This window comes from Nannospalax galili, unplaced genomic scaffold (genome assembly GCF_000622305.1).
Source record: "Nannospalax galili isolate Female #2095 unplaced genomic scaffold, S.galili_v1.0 scaffold158, whole genome shotgun sequence".
Lineage (NCBI taxonomy): Eukaryota > Metazoa > Chordata > Mammalia > Rodentia > Spalacidae > Nannospalax > Nannospalax galili.
The window spans coordinates 4,317,018-4,324,377 of NW_008345290.1; the positions used below are offsets into that span (position 1 = coordinate 4,317,018).

At 43.5% G+C, this 7,360-nt stretch overlaps 1 protein-coding gene across 2 annotated transcripts in view; it reads left to right on the forward strand.

Moving 5' to 3' along the window:
* Positions 1-7,014: 7,014 nt before the first annotated feature.
* Positions 7,015-7,360, forward strand: part of Mpp6 (membrane palmitoylated protein 6) — a 135,581-nt gene continuing 135,235 nt past the window's right edge. Inside the window, exon 1 of one of the 2 annotated variants that reach the window (XM_029567535.1) lies at positions 7,015-7,033. The gene's annotated coding sequence lies outside the window, so the exon portion shown is untranslated. Of the gene's footprint in view, positions 7,047-7,360 lie in introns of both variants that reach the window. The other variant, XM_008841485.2, reaches the window with a different exon arrangement.

Below are 7,360 nucleotides of genomic sequence, written 5' to 3' on the forward strand. Positions count from 1 at the left end.
TATTAAAAAAAATTTTAAATTAAATAAAATAATTATAATTAAAAATATTATTTTAAATTATTTAATACTTTATTACTTTTTATTTCTTGAAAAGAACAATCTAGAAAAATGTGCACTTTGGTGTCATGTAGTTCTCCTGTAGCAACAAAAATTGATTGGCTTTGCCCAGATTCTACACTGCTACAATACATGCACATGGTGAGTTTTCAGATCATGAAGATGAATCTGAGTTAAATAACATGTTACAGAGAGCCCTTCATTGTGGTGACATGTGCTATAATTCATTCCAGTTGAATTGGCCTGAGACTCACAAAGCACTCTGTATATGAAATGTGGGATGCGTCAGAGATTTCTCAGAGCTGCCTTCCACACTGCCTAGTGCAGGAGCCTGTGTAGGTGAACTTAACTCCTCTTCTTTTCCCTCCTAGTTGTTAAACAAAGACAATAATGATGATCTCAATGAGATAATAGGGTGTTCCACCTGTTTCTTTAGGTTTGTTTTTGACAGAATCTCCCCGCAGCCTAGCTGGACTGGAACTTGCTATGTAGATTAGGCTGGCCTTGATCTCAAAGAAATCTGCCTGTTTCTTCCTCCCAAGGACTGGGATTAAAGGCTCGTGTGCCATCCCGAGACGAGACGGAGTCTCTGTATAGCCTGGTTTTGCCTAGGTGGTCAAAAAATTAGAGGTCTTCCTGCCTCAGGCTCCCAAGTGCTGGGATTATAGGCATGTGCACCACAGTCAGACGAAATGCTCTATTTGAGATGCATAAGACTATATCTACTGTGTAGTTGTGAACTCATAGATAGTTGCTATTCACTATTATTACCAAAGCAGGATATTTTAAAAGTCTGCTTTTTTATGACTGCAAACAGGATTGCTATTTTAAAGAGGAACCAAGCACCCTGTACTTCCTGCCATGGTAACAGCATCACTTTAAATGGGTCATTAATATCCTGGAGTTGGAACAATCAAACAGTTTGCCCTGGTCATAGCCTACTGCTACAATAACAACAACAACTACCACTACTACTGCTGCTACTCATCCTCCTCACACTTACACATACACACACACACACACACAGATGCACACATACACAGATGTACAGATACACACACAGATGCATACATACACACAGATGCACAGACACACACAGATGCATACATACACACACAGATGCACACACACGCACACACATACCTACTTTCACCTTTGTTTCTATCTTCTAATCCTGACCATCAGTCAGTTCCTTAAAAAATGTCTTGAGAGTCTACTATGCTTGTTCAGGACTTAGTTTCACCCTCCTGACCTCTCCCAGATTCTCCGCAGGAGCATTAGCTCCACAGTGTGACTTTGTGCCTTTGGTGCTTAATCACTCTTCAGACACTCTTTTGCCATCAATGTCATAAGACTCTTCAAAAAGCCCTCCTCTGCTCTCCAGGACTCCATGCCTCTCAGCGTCTCCTGTGAGATCAGGACACAATGCAAACACTGTAGATGCTTACAGTTTGTTTGAATTCCCATATCATTTAAAAATCTTTTTTGTATCTGAGTAGATATTGTATAGGACTGTCCTCCAACAGACAGATGCCATTTTTCCAGCTTGATTGTGCCCACTTCCCTAGGATTAGCACAACTGAGTTTGCAAGGAAGAGAGGGGCAGGGAGAGCCACAGGACCCTCTCCAGAGGGTCCAGCCACATCCCCCAGCCAACCAGTTGACCCTAGTTGCACATGGATTGGGGGAGGGGCTAAGGGTATATGGGCTGTGGAAACCTAGGGGAGGGATCTCTGGTCATTTTATATGGCTATGGGGAAAACACCATCCATCCTTGGATGGAGACTTCCCAGTGCAGCCTTAGGGGTTGAAGCACCCACGCTCCCTAAACCCTCACCCATTGCTCTGTAAGTAAGCCCAATAAACTCACTGGTTTCCCACACTGCACTGGTGAAATCATACCTCAGTTTATCCTTGGGACCAAGGATAGGGTGGATGTTGTTTACTCCATCATTCCAGAAGGAATTTTAGCAACAGTAGAATCACTGTTTTCCCTTTTTACATCTTATATGTAAATGGGAGTGGAAGAATTTAGAAATCAGCTTTAAGGGAGAACTACAGAGGGCTAGCTAATTGTAGGATCAACTCAAGCATATTCATTAGGATCCCTACCTTAACTCTGATTGACCCAGTGTGAACGTCTCGACAGTAACCAGATATTCAGGGACAAGCATTCGAGCACAATCCACAACTTCCTTTTTCACTTAATATTTTTTAATTTTGGAAATCCACCAACTAACAACTTTGTTCCAATAAATGAGCACAGTGCTGTGCCAAATACTGCAGTCTTTCTTGTATGTAGCACCTGTACTTGTAAGCAACATAGAGTTAGAGCCTGGATGATGGTGACAGAAAATGTGAAAATAAATATTTGAAAATATAATTGATGCTTTTATGAAACACAAAATAAAAGGGGCTATAAGAGGCAAACAAAGTGTTGCAGAAATTCAAAGGTGAGCCATTACCTCTGTTTGGGATGATACAGGAAAATTTCAATGTAAAGGAAGATGTGAGGTAAAGAAGTCTGGATTTTGGCTAGCAGAGATGGGGAAGACATATTTAGCTTCGCCCTTTGATCTCTGTACACACAGCTAGCTCGGACTCCCCTGTTTCAGGTTTCTTACTAATGTTCTAATTCTAGTCTGCCTCATGTCTGCTTGCAGTTTTCCCTACATTCAGAACAGTTTATCCTGAACTCCACTTTGACTACTGGAATCATCCAAACACCTTAAAAACAACAGCGGCAACAACAGCAAGCCACCGATGCTTGGATTTCACTAAGGCAGAGGAACATAATGGCATAAAATACCACTGACCATAATAATCAAACAGGGAGCCTTGAAGGTCATTGGCTTTAGGATGGGGCCTCATAGGCAGTAAGGAGACAGGGATAAAATGGCTGACCTCCTTCAGTCAGGCACAGATTGAATTAGGACAAAGAGGCCTTGAGGCAAGAAAGAGTTAGAAGCTAGAGAAAGTGGACAAGAGAATATAGTCCTATAACTTCTGGGTGGACCTCAAAAGAACTGGTACAGATAAACCTGTGCCTGTTAGGGAGCTGGTAGGAAGAAGTCAGGAAAATGGGCACGAGTGGTATGGGGTGGTACCCATTAGGGTAGCCAGAAACAGTGGCTTTTATTTTAGATATGTTAATAGGAGCTATGATTGACTTATCCAGATAGAGGTGCTCAGAACTCAACATGGAGTTGAAAACACTTCTCCCAGGAGAGTGGTGGATACAGGTGGGCAAACATGCCTCACAGGAGAGCGGATGCACTCATGGCAACACTGAGGCAGCAACCACTAGGGTCCACAAGGCTACCACTATCTTTTCTTTTCTACACTTTCCCTTCAGGAAACTCCTCTATTTTTAGTGGAGCATGTTTATTTACAAAGTGGGAGAAGGTAATATAACCAGGTAAGGGGTTAGACAGGATACTCAGAAATATAGGAGATGCTAGGTTGTTCAGTACCTGGGAAGGTAAAGGAGAGGCTCATAAAGTAGGGGTGGGAACACCTTTCTCAAGCACCACAGAGAGGTCAAAGGGAATGAATACTATCTAAGCAAATACCCTTGGGCCCCCCATAACCCCACTGTTTCCTGTTAAGATGTCTGATATAGCAGTTATGTGATATTTTAATTGCTTGGTATTCAGCACCATTAGGTAGGGGCTGATATTGTTAATATTTTATTTCCAGCATTTATCACCAATGAAAATGTGAATAAATAAACAAGCACATGAATAAAAATGTCAACTGTGACAATGTAAAGAGTAGTTTCAGTAAAGAGGTGGCATAGAAGCCAAATTCCAATGTCTAAATCACACGAATAATGATGTATGTATATATAGATATTTTCTTTTGTATGAAAGAAAAACACCAAACATTTAAGTTCTTACATTGATGGCTTTAATTATAATGATTAAAAAAAAACTGGCATTGTATTAAGAAATGTTCTTTCAGATTAGAAAATTCTGCTAAGAAAACAGTTCTGTTTATTTTGGATTGTCTGTTGACCAATGAGACTTCAGAGAGATTTAGATTACAAGCAAAGCCCTTGACAGCTATCTAGGAAAGCAAGATTAAAACAACATCATGCACAGTCAACTGTGGTCTAAGAGTTAGTTAAACAGCGCCAGTCATAATGTTCAGAGCTTTGGGTACCAGTGATCTCCAGGCAGCCAGGTGAGACTAATCTTGGGAAGCTTTGGAAGGAGATAAATTTAAGCTGTTTTGAAAGGAGACTATTCTAGTCAATTGGCAAACAGTTTTAAACAGAGGATTAGGTATTTTAATTTGATTACTTGAGATGATTTGGAGCTACCCCAGTGTTGTGAAAAGATAGGATAAATGTTCCCTAGAAGATGGCTCATTTTCGTAGTTCTTAACCCTGGCTACACATCAGAATTACTTGAATTCTGAAAAATCCTGGTGCCTGGGCTGTACTCCATGCCAATTAAATATAAAGGTGGGACTCAGGCATCAGTGGTGTTCAGGTTTTTGTTTTTATTTTTTGAGTGATTCCAATAGTCAAAACGGTGTGTAGGATAAATTGCTCTGAATGTAGGCAAACTGCAAGTGGGCATGAGACAGGCTAGAATTAGAAAGGTTAGCAAGGAGGCTGGAACTGGGGAGTCTTACCAAGCTTTGTATACAGGGATCAAAGGGTGCAGCTAAATAAAGTATTGTGGAGGGAAACTTGCTCAGACTGTGTGATGCATGTCAGTTGCAATTTTTCACAAAGGTCTCCTTCAGGAGCTCCTCAGCTCTTATGATAGATTACTTGGAAAATGAGCAGATAGGATGTGATTTTTGCTAAAATTTGGGAGCTCTTGCTGTTAGCAAAATTCTCCATTTCTTTAACAGAAAAATTGCTTAGAGGAGAAAACATCATATAAACTTTTATTTAGATTGAGGGAGGAAAATAAAAGCTAATCATGAATACTTGAGAATAAAGGGTCAAAACTCAGATTTTTAAATTGGGGTAGTTAGGAGGTATTGGGCTGTATGATTCCTTTAGACATTCAAGTCTAGAGTAACCTTGAGGGAAAAGTCAAACCATTAAGAACATAACCTTTCCTAGAATGAAGTTTTTGTAACAGTATGGGAAATGGATAGGTGGTGTCTCTGGAAGGATCATCTTTCAGGAAGGTGAGCTGCCAAGCAAAGGTGGGAGTTTCAGTGTTCAAATCAGATCATTTAAAATTGACTTTGGCATGTCCCACTTTTAACGTTTAGGGGAAGGGCAGAACATCACAAGGTGGACTATTTATATAAAGAAGTAGCACTTCATAGTACAGCTGAGAGGAGCGTTTGATGAAATATAGACACTGACAGTGAAACTTCACTGGCAAGAGCGCCCTGGGAAGAAGTGATTGAAGACAGTTATTGGAGCAAAATCATTTCTCTGATTCTGAGGCTGAAGCTGAGTCTTACAATAGTGATCAGCTGTCGCCTGCAGCTGCTGTCATTATTTAGCAAAAAGAGTTCACTGTAAATGAAAGAAAACTTGTTCCTGCTCCTAGATTCTGGGTCCTGATACATAGGTAAGAGTACTGGCCTGGTCTGGTCCTAGCTGTTAAGTCAGGTAGGTCTACATGTTGTGATTTAACAGGTAGAGAAAACTCTCTACTTCCTCCCCAAAGCTTGCTCAGATAACTTCATCCTGCTTGTAGAGAGGGAAGAGTAGAGGGTAAGAGGTTAGAACACTGCTTCTAAGAGACCTCTGAGGAAATAAAGCTGCAATATACAGGCAGTTACACACCCAGAGATGCTGTTCACTCCCTGCCCATCTGCAGAGTGGCTCAGAGCAGGTTTACTACTGGACTGGAAAGGGTGTGGTGACTAGGGAATCCAAAGGGAAGAAAAATATAAGTTCACAAGCCTGGGTAGGGTGGAACAGAGAGTCACTGGATGTCCAGACCAGTAGGAAAGACTTGAGGAGTCCATTGCCACCGAGAGTGGACAACCCTCAGGCTCCCCTTCTGCCAGTGTCTTACCACACCACTGGGCTGCTGGCTCCCATGGCCTCATTTCATCCAGCAGACCTACCACCTACAGGGGTCTATCCAAAATTACTCCGTGTTCTTTGGCACATTCTGCCTTTCTTAATTGCTTCCAATTTCCCTTCCTCAGGTTTGTTGTTTCAGGAAAGAAGGTTCTAAATTAATGCTCTGCAAAGTCCCCCTACATGTTGGTTTGCAAAATTAATGATCCTCATGGAAAAACGAATTAATCTTTGATGCTTGGTTGAATTTAAAGACAGAACTCACTGGGGCCCTCTTAATACACAAAATCATAGTATTTTCTCCCTCCCATGTCTGCTACATCCACAAAGGAGACAATGCATCTCGAAGTCCATCTCCGAATCTAAAGAACCACTATTCATAGACCCATTCTGCAAGTATTTATCAAAAAGCCTGGTTTATGGAGGGGCTGTGCAAGGTGCTCAGAAGCTGGGAAAGGCTGCAGAGGAAGCCACAGGACATATGGGCCACACGACAAGTTTTACTTGCACTTTGTATGTACATTTGATGGTTTGAAAACACTGAAGGAAACATGTTCCACTGAAAGAACATCTTCATAGTTCCTTCAATTTTAGGAAGAACATGACAGCTTCACCAAACGCCCAGAGCACCGGTCTGAGGATTCGCAGAGATCTCTAAGGGGATTGGAAATTCCCTTGCTGTGTTTTTCTAGCCAGCAGCGTCTACTGCATTGCATTGCTCAGCGCCTTTCAACTGAAAAATTAAATCTCCATTCCTGTCAAAATGTGTCCTGTGCACACCCAGACAGACACTCATCCCAATTCGGCCCACTCGGCGCAGGGGGCAGCCGAAAGGACCGCACATCCCCCCCTTCGCGGTCTCTGGGAAGGGCAGATATTAGGGAGGAGCTGAACAAGTGTGTCGGAGGAGTGTCTGGCTAAGCCCGCGTCGGGAGTGCAGCCGAGCCTCCGAGAAAAGAGCCAGTGTCGGTCGGTTTGCTCGGTGTGAGTCACACTCCTGGGGTGGGCCTTGGGGAGAAAATCCATGAAGGGCACAGCGGAACTGGTCAACTCAACCAGGGGGAGGGCGGCTGGGTCTGCGCGTCCTTTGTGCCCCTGCGAGCTCCCGGGACTCTGCCCTCCGGGAAGAGCCGGGGAGGCACCGCTCCCCTCCCCGGAGCTCCGGCCCCCGAAGGACTCGCAGCGACTCGGCGCCAGGCCGGGAGCCCTCTGGCGGGCGTGGCGCGCGGGCTGCACCTGGCCGCGGGGCAAGGCGAGGGGCGGGGCGGCCTCCGGGGGCGGTGGCTCGGCGCGCAC